This window comes from Pogona vitticeps, chromosome 2 (genome assembly GCF_051106095.1).
Source record: "Pogona vitticeps strain Pit_001003342236 chromosome 2, PviZW2.1, whole genome shotgun sequence".
In the NCBI taxonomy this organism is placed as follows: domain Eukaryota; kingdom Metazoa; phylum Chordata; class Lepidosauria; order Squamata; family Agamidae; genus Pogona; species Pogona vitticeps.
In genome coordinates this window covers 227,212,958-227,239,666 of record NC_135784.1, presented here as the reverse complement: position 1 = coordinate 227,239,666, position 26,709 = coordinate 227,212,958, and the positions used below count along the sequence as shown (strand labels likewise).

The 26,709-nt window shown below is 39.9% G+C and overlaps 1 protein-coding gene across 48 annotated transcripts in view; it reads right to left on the bottom strand.

The window, feature by feature from the left end:
- The window catches only part of PTPRD (protein tyrosine phosphatase receptor type D), a 1,767,834-nt gene that overhangs the window by 827,795 nt on the left and 913,330 nt on the right, over positions 1-26,709 (bottom strand). For all 48 annotated transcript variants that reach the window (XM_078384988.1, XM_078384990.1, XM_078384987.1 and 45 more), the window contains one exon: positions 13,541-13,563. The gene's annotated coding sequence lies outside the window, so the exon portion shown is untranslated. The remainder of the gene's footprint in view (positions 1-13,540; positions 13,564-26,709) is intronic.

The following is a 26,709-nucleotide window of genomic DNA, read 5'->3' as shown; positions in this document are numbered from 1 at the left end:
ATATATATATATATATATATATATATATATATATATATATATATATATATATATATATATATATATATATATATATATATATATATATATATATATATATGGGGCTGTCAAAACATCACAGAACAGTATTTGCTTCCTTGCTTATGTCATGCATCTGCTACAGAAAGCTCTGTAGCTTGCATCAACCATGGTCCCCTCTGCATTACCAGGAAAGCCAAGACATTTTTTTAAAAAAAATGAGAGATTTGGGTGATTGTCCTGAGAACAAAAAAGATTTAGTTCATTGTTACAAGAAGTAGAGCTGGAGAAAACTGTTCAAAGAAGATGCAGACTTGCTTCCACAACTTAAACCAATAGCCTAGTACTTGTGTGTGTGTGGGGGGGGGGGTTATTATCTGAGATGCAACATCATTGATAGCAGCAGTCAGAACATGTATCCTAAACCGAAGGTGACATTGAATCATAGGATCATAGATTCTGGTCAAGAATCAGTCTTCTCATCTGGTAGTTAAATGAGACAGACAAACATCTCTTTTCAGGCTGAAGGTGGAATCTCTTCTGACTTTCTGACTACGGCCATTCCTACCCTTTTCATTTCTTTCTTTTGGAGCTTCCGAAGAGACTGTGCTGCTTGATGTTGTTCAGCCGGATTTATTATTTCACCACACTCTTTTATACCTGACTTTCTCCACATTTTACCTGCACTGCATCAGTCAGCAATTCAAATAAAATAACGTAGTAAAGCAAATAAATAAATAAATAAATAAAAATCCTTGGGTCTCCAGATGCTATAGATTTCAACTTTCAGATATCCCAAGAAGCATGAGTAATATTAAGGGACAATGGGAGATGTAGCCCAAAACATCTCAGAGCAAAATGTTTCCTACTACTGTACTAATGCAAGGATTTTTCACCAGGAACAGACTCAAGGAACAGAATCAAGCTAAATAAAGTCCATGTCTACCCTAAACCAGGATTAGACAATCTATGGTCCCCTGAATATTGTTGGCCTGAAACTGTCATTAGCCCTAGCCAGCATTAGGCAATGATGAGGAGCGATGGACATGACAGTTCAACAACATCTTGAGAGAGGCAATGCACATCCTTTTGTTAGACAAAAGAGCTCCATGAAATTATTTGTGAAGGTGAGATTTATGCAATTCTATGCTATGGGGTGTTCTTTTGATCCTCATTATGGTGAGTAGCCATCTTTACAACATCGTTTTAATATCTGTGACATTATAAAGGGTGTGTTGTGTCATTTGTCATGCTGTCTCACACATATTTTCATAATCCCATTTGTATGACTGAAATTATACCAGCGTATCCTGGACAAAGCCCCCCTTCACATTGTCTTCTGTCTCCATCTAGCTTTATAGAAGGAAAAAGAAAATAGATTTAACAGTGTTTCTCATGCCCAGAAGAACAAAAAGTGCCCTTGTAAACTTTCTCATACATAGAGGAGAATTCAATGAAAATGTGCTTGGCAGCAGGAAGGTGAGGGGAGTGCAGTTAGATAGAAGGAAGCGGTCTGATGCTTTATATTCTAACCCACAAAAGGGATGGTTAACCTACTCCTGCAATTATAAAAACCAAACAAATGTTGAACTGATTAACAGGTCCTGATGGCTCCACAAATACTGATCTGAGAACACAGGGCCTCCCCTTCTTCATTTTCCCTTTAAGCAACACACCACATGGCTGAATTGCTCAGCTAATTCTCTGATTTCTCTCCCCCCCCCCCCCCGTTTTTGCTCTTATCCCGTTTATTCTTTAATAGCCATCGGTAGTGAAGCTGATGTCTGCAAAAGCGAGTGAGTTGATTAATAGGTATTTTATACATCTGGTATTTTCTCATAAAAGACTGGTAAACTTATTTCAATTATCATACCACCAACAAGGATGCAATCTGTTCACAATGGCTGTTTACGAATGGCTGCTTTGGGTAATGGCTGTTTTCTTAGCACGGGAAATGAAATATAATATTATTAAACAGAGATATGCAGAACAATATGTCAACTTATCCGTCTTCCTGATGTTTATGGGCTTCATTTTTTTTTACAATGTTTATTTTATTTTATGGGACCAAACGGTAAAGCATCTCCTACTTGCAAAGACCTCATTTCTTTTATTTTTCCTTTAATGTCCTTGAATATTAGCTTCTGCAAACTTGCAAGCAATCAGTGCAGGAAACCTGTGGTAGGTACTTATTAATTCAATTCAGATAAGCATGTTAGAATGAAAGAGATAATGAAGCAAGATGTTTATCTTTGAAGGAGGAGGTGGTAAGCTCTCTTGGCCAGAAGGCTGAGACATTTCCTTATTTTAATGCACCGTCTGTGAGAGTGTCACAGACAAATTCTTTAAGGAATGCAGTGAAAATCATTTGCTTGTCAGGTTAACCAAAGACATTGGGAGCCATTGTGCTGGCAGAACAAGAATATCTGGTCACTCTAATAGTAGAGTCAGGTCATTGCATTGATAAGATTTGAGCTAAAACAGAGTCAATGAGAAATAAGAGGGAAGTAGCAGTGAGCTTGGGCACCCCATGATTTTAAAAAGATCTGTAACATGGCACACCTACCAGCAGCCTAATAAGAACTGAGCATGCTCAACAAGCACAGAATAATGCATGTGTTGGAAAAGAAAAGCAGCAGAACAGGATTTGGGAATAGGATAGGATAGCCAGTTCGGAGGGACAGCCTACCTAGAGCTCTAAATATGAGCAGATAAGGAATATTTGAGCAACATTTTGTTACAGATCTCACCAGCTCCCTCAAAAAGGAAAGGGAATGTGGATGTATGACATTCAGAAGTCAAAGGCTACTACCTCATATAAGATACTGGCCAATATTTGGAGCCTAAGAACAATAGCACAAGTGTTTCCCCATTCTAGAAGTCTCCATGCACAACGATTTTCAGAAGCTGTGTGAAACCTGGCAAGCAAAGGGGAGTCAGCTGGACTGGCAGCATGACTGCTCTTCTGTGAATGCATAATGGAATAGGTTATTGGCCACTGTCTTATATACACTTGGGAGATTCGTAGAATTATTGAGAAGTAGGTGCTTTGGTGAATAAGAAGAAATGGCTGCCAAGACACTGTGAGCTTATGCAACATCGATAGCATATGAATTTACAGAATAGGGTTTCTAAGTGGGAATAATGGCCCTGAATCTTGCTGGTAATCCCAGCTGGAGCAGACTTATTGGATCAATGGAATTTACATAAATCCTGATTTATACTATTCAGTTGTTCTACTCTGACTGGTACTATCAACTTGATTTTGACCATAGTCTTTAAAAAGTCAGACAGGCTGTGGTTCTCTCCATGTATGATTTAAACAAAGGAGACCACATGAATAACAGGAAGTGAAACCACACCTCTCAGGCATGCCTTCAACATAAGACACTGAGCTATCTTTCCTAAAACTGAGTATAGATATTTAGAAAAGCAACTTGTATAAATACACTGTGCACTTGTAGGTATCCCTAAGGATTAGGACCCCTGCAGAATGAGGGTGTCTCAGCACAATGTCTGTGCATTAGTAGCTGTTCAAGAGCAGATGATGATTAGCAGCAATCAGTGATCAATATGAAAATGTTGAAACTGGACACCAGGTATCCATTGCAGAGGGCAGTGCCAGTACATATGACCATGCTCACCTTTATGAAGTGAAGTAATCATGGTTATCGTATGAAGCTGGCTAATGAGAGTCTACTGAACAAATCTATGACAGAGAGTAACTCCCTCCCTAAAAAGGAAAGCAGAGAGCAGACAGCACATGGAAGACCAGTCTTCCACCAACTGCTCATATTAAACATCCTGCAATGGTACCTTGGAGACTTCCTCATCTCCAAAACAATGTGCCTCTCAACCATTCAGTATATCTCTATAAAATGCTCAAGTTGCAGGGTGGTGGAAACAGTGTTCTGCTACTTCATAGTATAGCACAAATGTCTTGAGTGGAGTGTTGCATTTATTCCTAAAATCCATCCAACGACCAGATCAAAGCTATGAATAGGATTCCAGGTTTTCTTTCCAAACTGCATATACTTTGTCCAGAACCCACTTGTACATTAAGTCTTCCCTTGAATTAAAGATCATGGCAAACTTTTCAATTTCCTTCCATATTTCTATATATTTTCTGGGTAGCGTCTGGATTTAAAGAGGAATCAAAAGCTGCATTAAAGTATCACCTCCTGTCTTCTACTTCCTTCATTTTCTCTGCTCTAACCTATTTTTTTAAAAAAAAAATGGATTGGGGGAATGCCATAGCGTTACCAACCATTTGGGGGCCGGCAGGTATTTGAATCCTTTAAAATACAAAGGAGGTGGGCCTGAAAACAAGCCTTGCACTATGAAGGGCAGAGCCAAGAGATAAATTCTGCCCACAGAACAAAGAGATGCAAAAACAAAACAAAACAAAACAAAAAACACTAGATACTTAGTTAGGGGAAAACACATGCTAAACCAAGAAAAAGGAGTCATGCAAAGACAGGGGAACCCTCATCAGGATTTTGGAAGGATTTCCATTATCATCTACATATGATTGAGAATTTAAAGGGGTACAAATGCCCCACCTGGAATAACTTTCAGTTACACATGATAAGAAATTTACAGTAAAACAAGTTAATTCCATATTTTTGGTTCCTCCCAGATGCCCAACCCATCATTAGAATGTACCCCATTTATCTAAAACAACATTGGCTCCTGCCTGTAAGACATTTCTTGAACCAGTGTCTTGGTTGACACTGGGGAATTTTTTATTCCACTAGCAATGGCTGTGGAGGTATCCTTCGAGACACTGCTGGATCTCTTAGGATCTCTGTAACCAAAAGAACAGCAACATCTAGGACATAATGTAAAATATTATTATACCAAATCTTTTAAACAAAATTTTTCACAGGTCAGAGATATGACCTCACTCTTGCTCATTTCCTTATAAATCCAATATGATATAAAGCTAAAGAATAATCGGGCCTAAGCTATCAATAAAAATGTCCTTTGTGGCTTTTATTTTTGGTGCTTCACCAAAAACTGTATATCTAGTTCTGAGAAAAAAGGAAATGAAAATATTCTTAATGTTACAAATATATTAAAGATGAAAAAGGAAAGAAAGGAAATAAACACACATCATATTTCTCTATTTAAACCCAGAAACCAAAAATGTACTGGACGGGACTATATTTAATTTAAACATCTTTAAAAATTAAAGAGTGTTTATCGCACATAGAATTGAGCCTATATAACTTCCAAAAGACGGTAAATGTTTAATTTTAGAGTGGAGAAAGCAATGTGTTTCTGGAAACAGAAACCTCAGTATTACTGTACAGATAAAATCAGCTTTATACTACTAAAAAAGTATTCAGGAAAAAGACCTCAGGTATTTCACCAAAGATTCTAAACTCTGGGGAGGTCTTTCATTACCCAATTAGTAGTATAGTCAATAGCTTGGAACATTACTTTTAAAAAGCTATGTTACCGTTACATCTCAAAGCCCAAAAGCAATTAGTTACTGTTGTAATTGGGACTTTGAAAATCTTCCTTTTCTTGAATATAATTAATACTGTTACTTTTAGTTACTTTAAAAGTATTTGGATTGTATAAGCCACTGGCCTATGCTGCAAATCTATGCTCCTGCCTTCCACCTGGTTGCCTCAATACCCATAACAGAACACTTGGCAATAGCATGAGACACAGTAAAATCCAGCACAAACTCTGTTATATTCCTCACCCACTATACATTGAGGACACTCCCTATAATTACAAAAGTAACTAGAAGCTACAGTTTCTATTCAGAACCAGCTAGTTTCAAGCTCTGGAATGTTCCAACTCAGGTAATAATTGTCCTGTGTAGATGTCAGTATCACCATTTAACAGATATATGGCAAAGACTGGATAGTGACCATCCACAGAAAGAGACGAAAACTAAGGGAATGAGAATTCCATCACTGGTGCCGGCAAGAACCAGGCAAAGGAAACTAGAGGACCCTGAAGATCATCTTGATGTTGTCAGATGGATACCCAAAGAGGAATCAATGAATCTGCTTTATTTTCTCCCACATTCAAATTGTTTTCAAATTCCAGAAACAGTTTTTTTGAAGATAACTCACACCTGGAAGAGGGAAATCCTTAATTAAGACTGCAGTCACACTGGGAATAAGAAACTCATTTAAGTGAGTTAATTAAATCAATTTAGATGTTTATTGTTCACACGATGCAAGGGGGACATCGATTTACATGGGCTGCCAAGAGACTATTCAGTGCATGTGAACACGGTCACTGGTTTAAATACCACCTGACTTGAACCCAATTTTTAAAAAGTCTGAACAGCAAGCTATTCAAATTGCCTATGTGACCACAGCCTAACATGAGTTATTTCAGTTTCACAGATCAAGCTTCTTTCACTTGTAGGATTATGCAAATTAGCTTACTTTGTTTGCTACCTAGTCCTCAGGAAAGGATTTTTTTTACCCAGAACTAATTATGGATATCTCTAATGACTGTTTCTGGTCCTCCCAGGTGGGTGGGGCTCGTCAGCATTGGAAGGCAGCCCATCCAGGAGAAGGAAAACTCTTGATTTCAAACCTCCACTGCCTCATGGCTATATCCACTGATGGAAAAGGCTTCAGGAATTAACCTCAAGGCAAAATCCAGAGCCGGAGTCCCGGAGGCAGTTTGGGCCGTTCTGGCAACTCCTGCAAACCAGTCCCTGGAACCAGTTGTATTGACTCTTGCCTTTCCATTGGACTATTTCAGTGATGTGGAGAGGGGGGATTTGCTGCTTGGGTAACAGCCTATCCTCCATATTATTTTATCCAGGCTTCATGTTCTGGAGAGGACACTCCAGCTTCACATAAAGCATTTGTGGTCCCAGGTTTCATCATTAGGTCCACTGCCACTCTGAATGGTGGTCAGAACGGGGAACCAATGTAATAGTTTCAAAATAAAAACCATATTTGTGCCTTCCCTTATCATCTTTCTTTTCCATTCTTTTACGGTTACACATCATTGTTACATGAAAGAATGCCATAATAGTGAGATCTCAAACTATGCATTATATGTTATATAGGCATTACTCTTCCCTGTGTATGTGTGCCAGGGGAGCACGATTTCATGCTAGTTGGCCTATGTTATGTAGCTTTTTAACAGCATTGACTGAAAGAAAGAAAGAAAGAAAGAAAGAAAGAAAGAAAGAAAGAAAGAAAGAAAGAAAGAAAGAAAGAAAGAAAAGTTCAATAGGTGCAATAATCAAATAAAAAAATACTAATTAAATTATTTTAAAAAGAGTTGCAAGTAATTACAAAGAAGGTTACCATGCAACTGGAAGGATTCCAATGAATACATCACACAAATACATTTGTTAAGTGTCCTGATATTTTGCCTTGACCTTTTTCAGTTATACAGCTGACCAGACAGTTTGCAAATGTGTTCCCGAGAATGATAACGTTAAAGGTACTTGGTGAAAAGGGGGGGGGGAAATAACAGAAAAGATGAGCCTGTTATGTGATTGGAAATAATGGTTTTTATTATATTCAAAAGGTTAGGGATAAGGAGTTCATGTGCTAAAAATAAAGATGTAATTCATATGGAGATGGTTGTGTCAGAATAGATTATTTCTATTGTAAATAAAGGAGCCTGATGCTATGGGCCTTCTTTGTAAAGCATTCCCAATGCATTTTATAAAGCAATATGCCAAATTCTGAAGACATTGTGAACATTTTGCTAATAAGGATTCCACATTTCTATAAGGAGTCTGTTCACAAATGCATGTGCATAACTTGACAACTCACATAATATTTGAGTATGTAAAATGATTCCATCAAAACCCCTTGTTGATGAGACCACTTTGGGTGATTTTCAAGTCCCATCTTGAGGCTTGGAAACTGGTCAGCAAAGTGAGCTGAGCCCATAGGGGAAACTTTAATATAAGTTAAACATGTAGTCACAAGAGCAGGGATCTCCAAACTATGGTCCATGGGTTACATCTGGCCCACCTTGCCTTTTTATCCAGCCCGGTGTGTGGACATGCTGGTGAGTGTGTGTGTGTGTGTAGGCATGCAGGAGTCTGTGTGTACAGGCAGGTGAGTGGGCGTGCATGCAGGCAGGCGTGTGGGAGTGTGGGTGTGCATGCAGGAATGTGCACATACACGCACATGCATCTTCCTTCAGCCCTCAAAAATATGGAGCATACATTATGCAGCCCTCCCACTGAAACGTTTGGAGACTGCTGCTCCTTCCAGGTCCCACCTCCTGTGATCAACCAATGTTGGTGACTGCTTCTTGAGGACCCACCGCCCACAGCATGGCCCAATAGCATTCTAGGTTGACTGGCTACAATGCCGTTGTTAATCCCTCTCCTGAAATCCAAGCCACAAATACAAATGAGACCCCACCTATAAATGAGAAACTGGTACAAGTCACTATTTTTGCTCAATAAAATGTAAAGAAGCCTATAAGGAAAATATAAGGATGAAACCTTTGGGGGGGGCGGAATTCCAAGTGTTTCAAAGAGTATGGGCACATGTGTATACCAGATTTTAGGAAAGCTGATTAATTAATAAACTCAGAACAATGATAAGTAAGGTCTCATGGCAGGAGGTCCTAATAAGAAATAGAATTTAAGACAGGTGGGAGTTTCTGTTAAAAAGAAAAAAAATCTACAGGCACAATCACATGGTTTGAACAAGAAAAAAGATGGAAAACAGCAAAAAAGATGAATGTGGCTTCACGAAAAGGTCAAAGAGAGGACCTGAAGTGGAAAAAGAAACACAGGTAGGAAGTGGAAGGAAAACATGCCACAAAAGAAGAGGAAGGACAGATAGTAAAGAATTTCAGGGATTGGCATTAGGAAGACAAAAACGGAAAGTGAGTTGAGGTTAACAAGAGACACTAAAAGCAATTAAAAAGCTTTTTTTTTCAGATGCACGTATAGCAAAAGACAGAAAAAAGAAATAGTGGCTCAGTTACTTGATGAAGACAGAAAAATTTTAACAAATGACAAAGAAAAGGCAGAGGAGCTCAATTGCTACTTTAGCTTGGTCTTTTCCCAAAGGACAGTCTATAACCCTCCAGGCAAATGCGAAGTTTAAGTGGAAGGGACAGGATTGCAGCTTGAGATTAATAAACAAATTGTCAAATAATATCTTAGTACTTTGAATGAATTCAGATCTCTTGAGCCAGATGAACTGCATCCAAGAGTATCGAATGTACTGACTAAAGAACTCTCATAACCACTGTCTATTGTTTTATTGAAATCATGGGTGAAGCTCCAAATGATTTGAGGAGGGCTAATGTATCTATTTTCAAAAAGGACTAAAGGAAGAACCTGAGAACTGCAGATCAGTCAGTCTGACATCGGTTCTGGAGCTTATTATAAAGTGGTTACTGTGCAAGCCCTTTAATCTTACCTCACTTTTAAAATCAAGTAATCTGTGGGAATGCTATAAACATAATATAACTTGACTTCAGGAAAGCTGTTGACAAAGATATTATGAAATGTGGACTATATAGAATAAATATGTGGATACACAGTCGGTTACATAATTGTAGTCAGAGAGTGCTTATCAATGTTCCTTCTCAAATTGGGACAAGGTACCAAGTGGGATATATAAGGTCAGTCCTGAGCCCAATACTCTTCAACATTTTTATTAATGACTTGGTTGAGGATATTCAGGGAATAGTTAACAAATCTGCAGATGACACAAAATTGGGTAGAATAACTAATACCATGGAAGACAGAAACAAAATTCAAAGACAACTTGAGCACTGAGCTGAAAACAACATAATGAAACTTAACAGCAATAAGTGCAACGTTCTACACCTAGGAAAATTAAAACAATTGCACAGTTACAAGATGAAAGATACTTGGCTGAATAATATTATTTACGAGAAGGATCTTAGAATTACAGACCATAAAATAAGATAAAATAAGATAAGATAAGATAAGACAAGATATTTGATCTTAAAATGATGGACCACAAGCTGAATATGAGCCAATTGTGTGATGTGGTTGCAAAAAAAGGCAAATGCTATTTTAGGCTATCTTAACAGAAGTACAGTCTCCAAATCCCATGAGGCACTAGTTCCCCTCTGGTTAGGCCTCATCTTGAGTACAGTGTCTATTTCTGGACACCACACTTTCAGAAGCGTTCAGACAAACTGGAACAAGTTCAGAGGAGGGCAACAAGAATGATCAGGGGACTACAGACCAAGCCCTATGAGGAAAGACTGAAAGAACTGGGTGTTTTCAGCCTTGAGAAAATAAGACTGAGGGAAGTTATGGTACTCTTCAAATGCTTGAAAGGCTGTTATACAGATGAGAGGTAGGATCTGTTCTCAATCATTCCCAAATGCAGGGCATATAATTATAGGCTCAAGTTACAGGAAGGCAGATTTTGGCTGAAAACTTTCTGTTAGAGCAGTAGGACAATGGAACCAATTACCTTGGGAAGTAATAAATGCTCCAAGTAAGTGGGAGGTTGGACTTGGTGGACTTAAAGTCCCCTTCTGTGATTCTATGAATTCATTTTCATCCAACATGCATGCATGTAAAAGGGAGATGATCAGCTTAGAGTGTTGTTGTGGGACCATGCACAACCTTTCTGCAGAACAGATATGGATACAAATTGGCTCTCACTCAGGTATTGGCTGAATTGTGCCACGTGGAAAGGGTTGCTGGGTGGTTAGCACATAGTTTTGCTTTTATCCTGTATTTCAGGACTATAATCCAAATATCTTCAAGGAGGATACATCTCTGGCCAGTCTTCTGGTCCCATATCTATTCTAGAAAGCAACTGTGTAGAGACTGAATATGATGTATCTATATAAATCTAAATGTAACTCCCAAACAGCATATAAATTGAGCATTATGCTTTCACTCTCTCTCTGTTTCTCACACCCCCTCTTAAACATACAATAATAAAAACAAAATTAATATTCCATTAAAATGCATATGTATTATTTAGGTTAAAACTGTGACCTAATAAAATACAGCAGAAACCATCTCATCTAGAGGAAAACAGGAACATCATGATCAGAGTGGCAGATTTTACAGAGCCTGGGGGGGGGGGGAGATAGAAATTGTCAGGGAGATAGGAATATCCCTAGGATGTAAACAGACTGGGATATATAAACTTCACAGTGTCCCCTGTGTCAGTAAATATTGAGATTGAAATCTCTAGAAATGGAGGGGAAATGTTTATTTAATATAGACACTCCTGGTTGAAATAGGTCTTCTCTGTGCTATAGACATATCCAATTTTAGAAAATGTCATACTTTTCTAGTACATGTTTTCCAAGTATACTAGGGTCCATCCTCAGCAATAAAGTTTATGAGGAGAGACAATTTATCACACATTCACACTGTGAACTATATGAGAACACCTGATGAAATGTAAAAAAGATACAGCAACACTTAAAACCAATAAACCATGTCATCCTATACATCTCTGCTTAGCATGTAGCCTCATAATCTTATTTTATATCATAACCAGGGACTTTAGAGACAATCAGCATGACCCCTCTACTGAATACATCAGCAGTCCCAGTCCTTGTGTAGATTTTTTTTGTAGACAAAGTGATACTCCTGTGGACTAAATGATAAAGAGCTGTAGCAAACCCTGTACTGAAAAAGTAATATGACTGTTCCACCCTCACACACTGTCCACTGGCGTGATGAGAACATCTCTCTCTCTCTCTCTCTCTCTCTCTCTCTCTCTCTCTCTGTGTCAGTCAGTCAGTCAGTCAGTCAGTCACTCACACACACACACACACACACACACACACACACACACACACACACACACACACACACACACACACACACACTTAGTGCAAATGTATGCATCCCATTGATGCTTCAGATTGCATACATGGACAGATGCAGCACTGTTTGAACTGAATCTTGGGTTACTGCATGACTAATCTTCAAGTGTCAAAAGCAAGGGTTAAACTAGAAATTTGGGAGAATGCACAATCCTTGTGAGTATCCTAATTTCCCTCTCACAAGACCTGGTTATAGAGAGTTCTTCCTGCTTCACAACTTCTCTGAACAGATTCATAACCTGTTTCTGAAGCTGTGGAACAGAACCCAAGGATACAGGGTTCCCTGAGAGGCCTCTGGCAGGCACACAGAGAGGTCTCTTCTTTATCTCCATTAATCCTAAACTGCTCTGCAACTACCATCAAGTATACTGCTGAGAAATAAAACACTATTTCAAAAACATAGTCCTCCTTCAGAATTTTTAATCAGAATTCAGGCATTGGTAAATACCTTTGTACCTTTGTACAAAGGAGAAAGGGGAGGGAGGGAGAATTTGGAGATTTTCAGTGGGGATTTTCAAGTCAGATTTTCAGTGGGGATGAAGTAGAGATCTGGATTTGAAGTTTGCCACCCAAGTCTCTTATTACAAAACTTGTATTTTCAACTTGGATTTGAAAACCAAAACCTGAAATGCTAAACCTCAAAATTAATATTCTCTCTCTTTCGAAGGAACTTTTCACTCCGCACACTGCTCTGTTCGTTGTGCTTTCCACAATTTTCTAGCATTTATTCAAGCTTTCCACTAACTTCTTCCTGATTGTAATCTTGGGTTTCTGCAATTAAAATTCTCTTTATAAGAACTCTTTATTTAAATTTCAGCAACCACAGTTCACATATTCACTTAGTTTTGACATTTACCTAGACTTCCTTGTCCATCCAACCAGCTTAGAGATGAAGAGCCACATGTTTGAGCATGCCTATATGGAATTCTAATTCATCATGGGTTTTGTCTAATTATCAGACAATTTTCTTAATCTGTTTATTAGGTTTCCTAGTGAACTGGAATATGGCAACCAGAGCCACAAATAATCTTTCTTGCACACAAAAGTCATTCTGGTAGAACTAACATATGAAGGTTAAAAATACATTTATTTAGTCTGAGGTAGTCATTTACCATTTCATGTTCTGGAAGTTTTTAAATGGGGAAAATTAAAGAATGTAACCCTCAGCTGCAGTCGAAGAATACAGTCCTCTTTGAATTTAACAAAGAGTTATTGCTACAGCTGCCCTGCTCCATGAAAACCATAATTAATGAGCCTCTTGTGATCTCTGGACTGGCAAGCACATAACATTGTGTCACATAGTCTTCACAGTCACTGGTGACTACAGATAATCCACTGAACATCATGGCTGCAATGGCTGAGGCAATAATGTGAAGGAAAATTATTGAGTTCCCCCCCTCCCGAGCTTCAAACTGAGTAGTGAATATTCAATCTGTGGTGGGAGAAGGAAAGTATGTATTGTCACTCAGTTTCTCAAAGTTTTTATTATGATGCACAAATGAAGCTACTGGAGTCTAACACTATGCTTCAACAATAGTGTATCTATCCTGGAAAATCAGAAAGTAAGAGACAAGAGATCATCTATAATTTGTAGAACAGCCATACTTAATTTCATCAAGCAGTTTAACAAGCAAGTCTGAGATAATGCTCATATGCTTTAGTGTTTCATTCTAATTAGACACTTCATTTATTTTTATTGAGATTAGAATCTTACCTCAACCTTGCGAACCACAGCTCCTGTAGAAAGACAGAAAGAGAATTGTAATTTCTTTGTATTCACTGGCAGCTCCTAAAGAGTAAACATCTTGCATTCTTATTGCATATAAAAGAACAAATAAGTCAACATTCTTTGTCAAGATAATAAAACTATGTGGTATCCAACGATCAGTTGTTGAAGAGGTAATAATATGTCTGGGAATCAATCCAGGCATCCCACGCTCACAATTTTTATGTGCCCATGTTAGCTGCTATTTTTCTTTGGTATACGTATGCCTACAGGTTGCTGTGCAGATACCACACTGCCCATGATGGAAACTTTTCCTAGTTGCTTGGTCAAGGGACACAATTTCAGACTATAAATGCAACATGGAAAAGTAGGGATAGGGGAGAAATAATGGCCAGGACCTCTGTTCTCCACAGTGTTCTGGCCACATATAATCCATTTGTTGTTTTTTTGTGGTAAAACTGGATTGACAGTCTCCTCACCACTCCCCAGCAAAGAAGACCTCCCAACATACTATTGTAGACTGCTGACAATTCCCTTGACCAGGTAAGATAGAGGAGAGATGATTTATGTCCACTAAAACACCTCAATAAAATACAGGTTGCCTGCTATTTTTTTAAAATAATAAATAGAAGAAAATTGTATTTTGTGCCTAAAGATGTAATGCACCTAAATCTCGAGCACAGGTTAGCATGAAATTAGAGTAAATTCTCCAACTGTTATTGTATGTTCAATATCCATCAAACTATTGGCTTGTTTAAAACTCTAATGGTTTTAAAGCCGTTATCTACAAGATTAAAAATAACAGTTCCTGCTCTGAGTATCTTCCAGTAAAGACTACGAGCTGCACTAAAGTCAGCTGAACCTTATCCCCAATACTGTTTTCATGCATTATTACTACAGATGGGGACGACTCACCATTTTGGCGAATTGTCCGAAACATGAAGTTGCCCCCATGAAGCAATGAATAACGAATATATTTGTCAATTCAAGGGGGGTTGCTTTTTTAAAAAACACCCCTGCTGTTCCCCTTCCACCCCTCAGCCCCGCTGACACCCCCTTCCTATTAAAAACAAAGAAACACCATTCTGCCTACCGGCCACTGATTGACTGCAAAAAGGCTGCCACCCCCCCCACAGCCACCCAACCCTACAGCCTACCCCACCCCCTTCCTTTCCCTACCTTAGCCCTCCCCCACCCCAACTGACACCCCCTTCCTATTTAAGCAACAACAACAACCATTCTGCCTACCGGCCGCCGATCAACTGATAGGCAGCAGAAAGGCAGCCACACACCCCTACAGTCACCCAACACCACAGCCTACCCCCACCCATTCCTTTCCCTACCTTAGCCCTCCCCCACCCCCAACCAACACCCCCTTACCTTAATCACAGCTGCCAAAGTCTGCTTCTGGCCTCCCAGCCAAGCATGTAAAAAGGGAGACTGGCTGCCTTTACAAAGATGGTGGCTGCAGTTTCATTTAGGGTAGGGAAGCTGGAGCTGCCATCTTTGCAAAGGGCCATGACTGGTATCTGTGGCCAGTAGGCAGATTTTTTTTCTTTTAATACAATGGACAAATAAAAATGGGTCAATATTTGTCCCTTTGTATTCGTGGGGGTCTCTGGAACCCACGAATATGAAAGGACTAATATTTAACAAATCTACTATTTTCATCGAAAAAGCCAATCCATTTTTATATTCATCCCCATCTCAAATTATTACTGAAAGAATATTTACTTGGTTGAAAAATAACACACACTCATACACAGAAACTCACACATTTATACAGTTCTTAATGTGAGCCACTTAATCTCTTTTTGTTCTCAGCAAGGATGGGGATGACATTTTAAAAATAATGGTGTCTGTGCAAGTTTGGTCAGTGCTTTGCATATACAAAATAGATCTAACATGTACAAGTAAGAGCAGTTAGCCAATATGAGCAGCACCAGAGCAAGCCCTCCTGCAGTCCAATTTCAAGGCCAAGTAGAAGATTCTGTTTTTCACCTACAGAAATTACTTCTTCAAGCCTTATATGAGAGAGGAACATGGCTTAGAGCTGACATCTTTTGTTTGAAAAAGTCAGAGTCTCCAAGTTCTTCTTTTATTGTGATGTAAAGAAAGTGTGAAGGCAAGAGGAGAAGGGGACGACAGAGGATGAGATGGTTGGACAGTGTCATCAAAGCAGCCAATATGAATTTGACCCAACTCTGGGAGGCAGTGAAAGATAGGAGGGCCTGGCGTGCTCTGGTCCATGGGGTCACGAAGAGTCAGACACGACTAAACAACTAAACGATGACGAAAGATTACCCTGGGTTTCATGCCAGCAACTGCTGCATGCAAGATCTACCAGGTTCTCTCCAGCTAGTAATCATTCAAATATGACTTTGGTGACTTTGCCACCTGAGCACCAGCCTAGTTTAGTACTGAATGGCTTGTTTGATGGTTGGTCACCAATTGATATGTAGGCCACAGCAACTATGAACACAATGACAGTGTGAAACAGCTGCTTTTTCAGTCACTACAGGGATTGCCCATCCCAAAGAAGTCACACATCTTTAAGATCTTCGCAGTAAAGTGTGACTGGACATATCAGGTTAAAAGCCGGTGATTAGAGTTAAAGCCTAATGGATCAGCAAGAGAGACTGGAAGGAATCTGGCTAGTCAGAAGTAAAGCCAAGAATCTGATTGTCAAATATTGATCACAATATCTTCTATTTCTTGGGTCAGTAAAACACTACTGGTTGTCAACTCTACCCTTTTCCTTCAAGAAATACATACTTGTTTTCTAATCCTGAGCTGCAAAATGTCTCCCCATCTCCTAATCTAGGTAGGGATCTGACAACAGCAAGGAGGAACCCAACCATGCCATTTTGTGCAGTAGCCAAAAATTGAAGTCATCCTTCTTGTTAGCTGGATCAATACTAGTGACACACCACAGAAAATTCACTTTCAAAAATGTGTTCTTTCTCATAAAGAAGGGGCTCATTTGATGCATGGACTTCTGCATATATTAGGACCTCCATATCCATATGGAAATCAGTATCCATGGGTTTTCTTGGTCTGGAAATCGTCTGGAAATATTACAAATATTTTTTAAAAAATAAAATCTAGAAAGTTTTCACATGTATTACCAGATAATTTCCAACATCCATGGGGGGGGGGGGGGGCTTGGAATCCTCAGAAGATATTGTGGTCTTACTGTATTATCATGTTTCCAAAAAAATGAAACATCAGTACTTGTAAACTTGATATTGTAATCAAGAAACTGCAACAAATGATCAAGTTTCATACACAGAGCCTGCAACTACTGAAACAGAACAGCAAAACCTGAGCTTTCAGTAGAAAGATCACATTATATTTATATAATACATAAATAAGGTGAAAATTGCTTTCCTTCCTATTAACACCTCTACTGGAGACCACTAAGAAAAGTCCTCATTATATCCACTCACTGACTCAATTAAACCTGAGGTGAAATCACGTCAGAATAATTTTTTTTGTATCTTCAGGAAAATTCTGCATATGAGGAGGGAGGGAACAGAGCAGAGCACTTCTTTCTGTAGATTTATCTTATATTTTGACTCGTCAAAATAGAGAAGAAATAACTTTCCATGTTAACCTGGAATTCATTTTTTTAAGTTTAAATTGATCTTTTCTACTTATAAAAATCATATTTGAATTATTTACAGGTCACCTTTAACTGTGCAAGGAAGTATAATTCTTATCATATTCATTCCAGAAAAAAAAAACTACTGCAGAAGATTACTGTTTTCATTTTCCATGTAAAGAACTGAATTTGAAATACACTATTTGCCCAAGGCAACAAGTGGGCTGCTGTCTGAATGCACACATCTGACCCTGGGTCTACATGGTTTAAATCTGGCTATGCAGGCAACTGCCTACACTAACTAGTACAGAGCATTAAATATGAAAAGGGTTCCCAACAAATTATGTACATGACCTGTTGTGTAGGTTTGCAAGGACATGAAATTACACTTAGTATTCCAACATTATGTCAACAAGTCACAATACGACTTATGTCAGCACAACATGGATGGCCACAGCAGTGCTAGTAATTACTGTCTATTTCTGATCCCTGATGAATAAACCAGCTGCTTATTTATCACCATGGGATGGTGAACAACTTTAATCATAAATTAATACAAAATTCGCATCTACATCATTTCTCTATGTATGGTAATATCTGTGACTCTGAGGTCACGAGAAGATTACATACAAAGTGCTAGCAAGTGGAGTGCAAATGGCACCCTTCTGAGATTGCAGAGTCTCCATGCTCATAATCTTTAATGGTGTCAAAATTTGAGTAGGACGCTTGCTTCTTCTGAAGCAAATGAGTGGAGGCAAAAACGCCACCATTCTCACAATATGATGAGTCCTCACCGTCCAGATATGTGCCAGAATACTATGCATAGCCAAGGAGACTGGGCTCACTGAAGAAACCCTTCTGCTCTTTGCCAGACATGCAGTTCAAATGTAGAATCGCATGGGAAGTATTCTCCCTAATGACATTTATTCTGATATGCATTCTAAAGAAATATCATCATCATCACCTTAATGTGCCATCAAGCAACCCCAGTTTTTGGTATCCATTATACGTAAATGCAAGGGCAAGTAATCTGTGATGTTCCAGATATAATTGGATGAAATTCCAAGAAATTCTCATGATCCATCACTATTTTCTATGCTGGTTTAGGCTGATAGGAATTGCTATCCAACAACAAATATAAGCAACCATTTCCTGTACTGAATGGTGAATTCAATCCAAAAAGCAGTGCCCTAGGTAACTAATCAAATGTATTAGTTCACCTAAGAAGAAAGACTATGATGTTTTCCACCTGTATTCTACCTGAGGTGATTTAACACCCACTACACAGCACTTAATTAGTAGGACACCACTTAATTTTTCTCTGCAGCCAAAGATGGAGAAGCTCTATGAAGTCAAGAAAAACAACACCTGGAGTTGATTGTGGCTCTGATCATCTGCCTCATAGCAAAATTCAAGCTAAAACTGAAGAGAGTAGGAAAAACCACTGGGCTACTCGGGTATAATCTAAACGAAATCCCTTATGAATACACAATGGAAGTGAAGAACAGATTTAAGGAACTAGATTTGGTGGACAGAGTGCCTGAAGAACATTGGATAGAGGCTCATAACATTGTACAGGAGGCAGCAACAAAAACCATCCCAAAGAAAAGGAAATGCAAGAAAGCAAAGTGGCTGTCCAATGAGGCCTTAGAAATAGCAGAGAGGAGAAGGGAAACAAAATGCAGGGGAGATAGGGAAAGAATAGCAAGGAGAGACAAGAGGACCTTCTTAAATGAACAATGCAAAGAAACAGAGGAAAATAACAGAAAAGGAAAAACCAGAGATCTGTTCAGGAAAATTAGAGATATTAGAGGAACATTTTGTGCAAAGATGGCCATGATAAAGGACAAAAATGGGAGGGACCTAAGAGAAGCATAAGACATCAAGAAGAGGTAGCATGAATACACAGAGGAATTATATCAGAAAGATTTGGATATCCTGGACAACCCAGACAATGTAGTTGCTGACCTTGAGCCAGACATCCTGGAGAGTGAAGTCAAGTGGGCCTTAGAAAGCCTGGCTAACAACAAGACCAGTTGAGGTGATGGCATTCCAGTTGAACTATTTAAAATCTTGAAAGATGATGCTGTTAAAGTGCTACATTCAATATATTAGCAAGTCTGGAAAACTCAACAGTGGCCAGAGGACTGGAAAAGATAGTCTACATCCCAATCCCAAAGAAGGGCAGTGCCAAAGAATGCTCCAACTACTGTACAATTGCACTCATTTCACATTCTAGCAAGGTTATGCTCAAAATCCTCCAAGGTAGGCTTCAACAGTATGTGGACCAAGAACTCCCAGAAATAGAAGCTGGATTCCGAAGGGGCAGAGGAACTAGAGACCAAATTGCTAACATGCGCTGGATTATAGAAAAATCCAGAGAGTTCCAGAAAAATATCTACTTCTGCTTCATTGATTATGCAAAAGCCTTTGACTGTGTGGACCACAGCAAACTATGGCAAATTCTTAAAGAAATGGGTGTGCCTGACCACCTTATCTATCTCCTGAGAAACCTATATGTGGGACAGGAAGCAACAGTTAGAACTGGATATGGAACAACTGATTGGTTCAAAATTGGGAAAGGAGTATGACAAGGCTATATATTGTCCCCCGGCTTATTTAACTTATATGCAGAATACATCATGAGGAAGGCTGGACTGGAGGAATCCCAAGCCGGAATTAAGATTGCCGGAAGAAATATCAACAACCTCCGATATGCAGATGATACCACTCTAATGGCAGAAAGTGAGGAGGAACTAAAGAACCTTGTAATGAGGGTGAAAGAGGAGAGTGAAAAAAACGGTCTGAAACTCAACATCAAAAAAACTAAGATCAGGGTCACTGGTCCCATCACCTCCTGGGAAATAGAAGGGGAAGATATGGAGGCAGTGACAGATTTTACTTTCTTGGGCTCCATGATCACTGCAGATGGATACATCAGCCTCGAAATTAAAAGACGCCTGCTTCTTGGGAGGAAAGCTATGACAAATCTTGACAGCATCTTAAAAAGCAGAGACATCACCTTGCCAACAAAAGTCCAAATAGTCAAAGCTACGGTTTTTCCTGTAGTGATGTATGGAAGTGAGAGCTGGACCATAAAGAAAGCAGACCGCCCAAGAATTGATGCCTTTGAATTGTGGTGTTGGAGGAGGCTCTTGAGAGTCCTCTGGGCTGCAAGGAGAACAAACCTATCAATTCTGAAGGAAATCAACCCTGAGTGCTCACTGAAAGGACAGATCCTGAAGCTGAGGCTCCAGTACTTTGGCCATCTCATGAGAAGAGAAGACTCTTTGGAAAAGACCTTGATGTTGGGAAAGTGTGAAGGCAAGAAGAGGAGGGGACGACAGAGGATGAGATGGCTGGACAATTTCATCGAAGCAACCAACATGAATTTGACACAGCTCCGGGAGGCAGTGGAAGATAGGAGGGCCTGGCATGCTGTGGTCCATGGGGTCACAAAGAGTCGGACATGAGTAAACGACTAAACAATGATGACTTAATTTTTTATTAGTCACTATAGAATTTGTGGCTCACACCACCATTCCTATATCACCAGGTATAACTTCAAGTTGTGTTACAGCATACACAGCAAACATGAGAAACGGTTATGCACTAGGTCTACTCCCCCATTATTCCCAGCCTCATCACTTTGTAGATATGGAGGGAGCAATTGTGAAGGAGAGGTGTCTGTGGAGCTGATCTGGCAAATCAGAACAGGGGGAAATAAGAGCTCTAATATATACATAGAATTTCATCAACACAGAAGGCTCTTTCCTTTGGACTTGTCAGCCTCCATGTGCGGAGGGTAACACAATTGGGACAGAAGGGGTAGACTAGGTCGTTCCTGCATCTTGTGCTTGCTTTATGCACTTTTGCCTGTATCAGGGTTATATCACAGTAAACATCTTCTCTCTTTAGTTTCATAAATAGGATGAAGATTCAAAACATCACAGATGTGAGCTTCAACACATGACATCAAGCTTTACACTTTCAAGTGGACTCCCATGCTCCACCTAGAGGTCTACAGGATGAATTCCCTCTTGAGTAGCACTGCTGCTGGAATGAACTAATCCTCCTCCTTCTTCACATATGTGCAGGACCATTTTTAACATGGAAAAAAAGTTTCAATTCCAGTGGAAGTCTCCTATATGATGAAGAACGTTCTGATTATTTGATAATACTATTTTGGAATTTCTGTCTTGAATTTGGGAAGATATAATGCTGTGGAGTTTTAAAATATAGCCCTTGTGATTACCTGACATTTCAAATAAGAAAGAACTTTCTGTGTTGCTTAATTTCCCCCAGTACATGGAGAGGTGAATCCAAAGGAGACTGCAATCACTTGAAATAAAGTTTTACATTGCCTTTTATTGTGCAAGTGGGAGCCATAAAGCAGCTGACAGATAGAGGAATGAGGAATGCTCTGAAAGATGTAAAATATGGTATAAAAATATCTTTACAGTGATTAGCATGAACAGTTAAGGTATGGTAGGCCAGTTTAAAGATTTATGGTGGAACATTATTTATTGGCTTTAACTATGGATTCATCAATTGCCTGGATTTAGTCTGTTCACATCAATGAATTTTAGAAGATAAGAAAAAGATGTACAGAACAGCTGCCATCTATAGTCCCTTGTAGAATGAGCACACACCAGCCACCTTGTTTCTAAGGAAAATGAAAAGGAGAACACTGTCATGAAAGACAGGAAGCATATTTTATGATGTCCTCTAATTTTGTTTCAGGCATGGAAAAATCCCTGCTTGAACCAAGACCTTTTTTTTTAAAAAAAAAAAAATCGAATCCTTTTAAATACTTTTTAATCTAAATATTCATAAGTCACCTTTCTGTAAGAAGTTCACTAAGGGATCTTCCAGGCAGCTTATTTATATCACCCCATTTTGGTCCCCTTTGTTGCTAAAGAGTTGGAGATTCACTTGCATTTATCTAAAGGTAATGGGCCCAGTGGAAACCAGCTGCCGTCCCCTGCCTCCCATGACACTGCAGTCATGAGATTTCCTGCCCAAAGTTGGTGAGTGGAAATCAGACACCAGCAATGGGACTTGAGTCATGCAACTAGCTGTTAGGTTGGATTTAAGTCACACTCTGACTTGACTCAGATTTTTTTTCCAATGACTTGAACTCAACTCGTGACTCTGAACCCACCCATCCCTCGATTTTTCTAAGGAAAAAAAGTTTTTTTTTTTTTTTTACATGGACTTGGACTTGGATTTGGGACTCGGACCCAAAGACATGCCAACATCCTTGTCAAACGTCCAGCACAGGTGTTGCTCTGTTTCCTTACCCCCTTCCTGTGTGTCCTCCCATTTTTTAATTGATAGGAGAAGTGCCATAGTACAAGCCCCTCCCCTTTTGGGATACAGGCAGGAAGTGTGGTTCTAGTCATGGACAGGAAGAAAAGTGCCTGGTATGCTTCAAGCAAGAGAAAAGAAAGAGAGAGAGGGAGCAAAATGGTGAAGGAGGGCCATGCTTGGAGAGAAGGAGACAGAAAGTTATTAGGAACAGATGCCTTGCCGGGTGCTTTCCCTTCCCCCAATGTGCAAACAACCATGGCAAAAAAGAGCTGCAGATCTCTTGTTTCCCTTTATTACCAAAGAGCACAGGATTTATCAACCTCACAGAGAGACAAAACAGAGGTTTTTGTCACTGTTTGTCCCTATTCTTACCAAGAGAAGGAATATGTCCCCTGGACAGTGGGAAAAAAACTAAGAATGTCAGTGACCAGTCAGATACATTTCGGAAAACCAGTGTTCCATCTGGATGAGGCCTGAATCTCCCTTTGATAATACATGTTGTTGCTTATATTAAAACCAAAACCAAACCAGACCAAGCCTACCCCCAAAAAACATACATGAATGCACATGTGTTACAACATAGAAAAATGACATATTTAAGTCTATTTGAGGTTTACAATCCTTAATGAAGGATTGCTGATAGTTTTCAAGAAGTGGGAAGAAAGGGAAAGAAAAGCATCACGATGTATTTCCTAAAAATACTGGAATTATCACTTGCTGATGATTTTCACGAAACAATTAGGCATTCCACTGTCAAACTGCTTGTGCTTTTCCTCTACAGAAATCCGCAAGATGGGTAGTTGTGAATACAACCTTTCAAAAAACAAAAATCAAAACACAAGCTGTTTTCAGAATTGAGGGTTTGAAAACTGCTCTGAAAATGTCCTTGTTTTACATCTAGCTAGAGGCAATTTATCTATTTTTTTTAACCAGATGTAGACATTGGTGTAATCAGCAGTTAAATTTCATTCACATTCAAGCATGCCATTTATGGAGGAATGTTCTCAAGAGACTCCCTGTGGGATGCTGAAATATCAGTTCCAGAGTACTTGAATTTCTTCTACACTGATGTAAACAAAAATACATCTACCTAAAAGTGTTCTCAGAAATCATAACCACATTTGAATTAAAAAATGTCTATGAACTGCCGCATCCAGCTGTTATGTGCAAAATAATGAAATGGCACAGGGGTCGTTCCTTTCCCCCCCTTTTTGTAGAGTATCAAAGGTGATTAGCTGCATAGATAATAAATAAAATATTACTTTTGGGTTCTAATGAAGATTGGTACTTTGGATAAGCATCTAATTACAAGCACAGCAAAAGGAGTCTCTCAGAATGGACTTGTTTTTCAAAGACCAGTTTTGTCTTTCTACTGCAATCCCACATGGAAGTATTTTGAAACTAAAAATGACACTGAGGATGTGGAATCAAGCACGTTAAACTATAGCATAATGATGATGATAAAGTACAAAGGGCCACAGCTCCATTGTAGAACAATAAGGGACAGAAGGTTCCTGAACTGTCTTGGAGGGTGGTGGTTTTCAAACATAGGTGAGAAGCCCACGTCTAATTGTGCATTTGGTGCTTCAGCAGGGCATTGGACTCAATGGCCCAGGGGAACTCTTCCAGCGCTATAGTTCTATGATTACGGCTCAATTCCTGACTACAGATGGGGGTATTCATATTCATATATAAATATCCCCACGCAGCTGGACTTAACAAGGGTCCACTCAGATGTCTGGTGGCGGTGGTGGCCTCTCTCATCCTTCCAATGACTCCCGGAGCGCCACTCTCTTCCCACTCGGCTAGCCACTCCAGGCGGCGGGGGGGGGAGAGGATGAGTCTCCCTGCATGGCTGCTGAGTGGCCAGCCAAGTGGGAAGATAGTGGGGCGCCAGGAGTGACTGAAAGGATGAACGAGGCTGCCGGTGCTGGATGCATGAGTGGATGGCCGAGCCCCAGGGGCCAGACTCTCATTAACTACCCTTATCTCTATTCCTGACCATAGAACTAAGTGGAAGACTTTGGCCTGTGGTGGATGGAAAAGTCCTTTGGAAAACTCTCTAAGCCAGATGTAGAAAGCAGATGGAAAAGAATTTTGTTGGATTCAACACTCATGACAAAGAGAAGCATTTTTTGCACTTCCTGGGACTCACTGTGAAAAGAAAAGCAGCTCATCCTGAGAATCTACACATTTATGAGGCTTACAGGTGCGGTTCCTGGGACATTCATGAGACCCAAAGTACTGTACACAGAAAACAAAGTGCACATGTTAAAATGCAAAGGGTTAAAATGCATACAGCTGGAAAATATGTACAAACATAGTTTAATAAGCAGGGGAAATGTGTAGGTTAACTGCATAAACAAACATGTACTGGGGGGTAATGCACAAAAATGTGTATGCATGCCAATGCAGGAATTAAAAAAAAAGTCCTCCAGCCTGATGAAAAGACAATGGGAAGAAAAGGGAGATGAGATTAAAGGAAATGTAAAATAATTGAAGCAGAGAGATTCTTATCTCCCTAACTAAGAGTCTTAGAAGAGTTTCCCTACTCTTTGCTCTCCTCACTGCTATTCTGCCCCCCAAGCCACTCACACCCACTTCTCTCTCCCTTACCTCCTTTCTAGCACCACCCAGCAACAGTTCCGGCAGTGATAGAACATGAGAAAGCTTAGTGTCTTGCCACTAGCTCTCACCCCCCCCCCTTTGTTCAGTCTGAAGGAATGCTGCATGAAAGTGTTAGGTTCTTAAAGTTGTTTTCCTATATTGATCAGAGATGTTCCTTATACACTACTTGTGTGTGTGTGTGTGTTTTACCATTTTAAATCTTAGAAATGAAAAGCATGAACAGTAAGTAAGGTGCAGAGGTAACTAAGCAGTACTGATCTATCTTTGTCTTGGGTACTCTCACATTGTCAAAGCTTTCTCTTCCAAAGGTATCCAACTTCTCAGGGGGCATGACTCCTAAATATAAACACTGTTTATAAGTCCATCTATGTTCATCAACCGTCACAGTATAATAAGTTTTAGTGAGGAAATGTTGAGGTTCTGTATGGAAACTTGTCTCTCTAGTTCAGGGGGTCTCAAACTCAATTTACCTGGGGGCCGCTGGAGGCAGAAGCTGGGTGAGGCTGGGCCGCATCAGATTTTCCACCAAGTGGAGAAAGAGCCCGAGGAAACTGCCCATGAGTTTCCTTAGCCAGGCGGGCTGGCTGGCAGGCTGCAGTTCCGGTTGGACAGTGCAAGAGGTGCTGTCTTGGGAGAGAGACGGTGAGCGAGTGAGGCTTCTTTTGACTCTTGACAGCAGAGGACGTGTGGGTGCTTCAGGGGGCAGGCAAGGTAGGGGCTGAAACTATTGTCCAGCGGGCCACAAATGGCCCCCGGGCCGCATGTTTGAGACCCCTGATCTAGTTAATTCAGGGCAGAAGAGTTTGAGAAGGAACTCTTCGAAACTTTGAGGAACAGGGAACATTTAGGGATAATGCAATTCATTGCCTACATTATGAGGTGCCTAACTCTCTGTTCTTGCCCCCACCACCAGTCTTCTTGTTTTAAAATCACCTTCAAGAAAGGAATGAGACACTCCATATAGTTAACTACAAGGCTGACATAGTTAACTCCCTAAACTTTTTAGGGAGTTAACTATGTGAGCGTTGTAATTCATTCACCATGGGGGGGGGAAAGAAAAAAACACAACAGTGAGCTAACTCACCTGTCCCCTGCGGCTTTCCTCTCTGACTGTCTTCTAACCCGTGCAGGCGACGTGATGCGTCATCACGTCACCTGCACAAGGATCGCTTCCGGCCTCTTGAGCCACAGGCTCCGCAGCCTGCGGCTCAAGAGTAACAGTCAAAACCTGCGAGATCCCAGCGTTGGATCTCGTGAGTTTTGCTTACTGCCATGCTGGGTGACTGGAGCTGGAGCTCCAGCTCACTCAGTGGTAACAGGCGGGCCAGACAGGAGCAGCGATGGGTGGGCCGGATAGGAGCGACGACCAGCGGGCTGTACTTTACCCAGGTCTGCTATAGATTAATGGCATGTATTTTGGCATCCTGGGCAAATGCATTTTTCCTTGTTGGCCCCTGCAATATGTGAACAAGCAAATTACAACAGTTGTTAAACTGAATTTTATGATGAATCTAAACATAATCTACTCTATTGAGGAAAGAACTATTTTTCACATTGAATTTTTTATCACTCGTATTTATCTGAAACACAAAATTTTGTAGCCTATGAACCA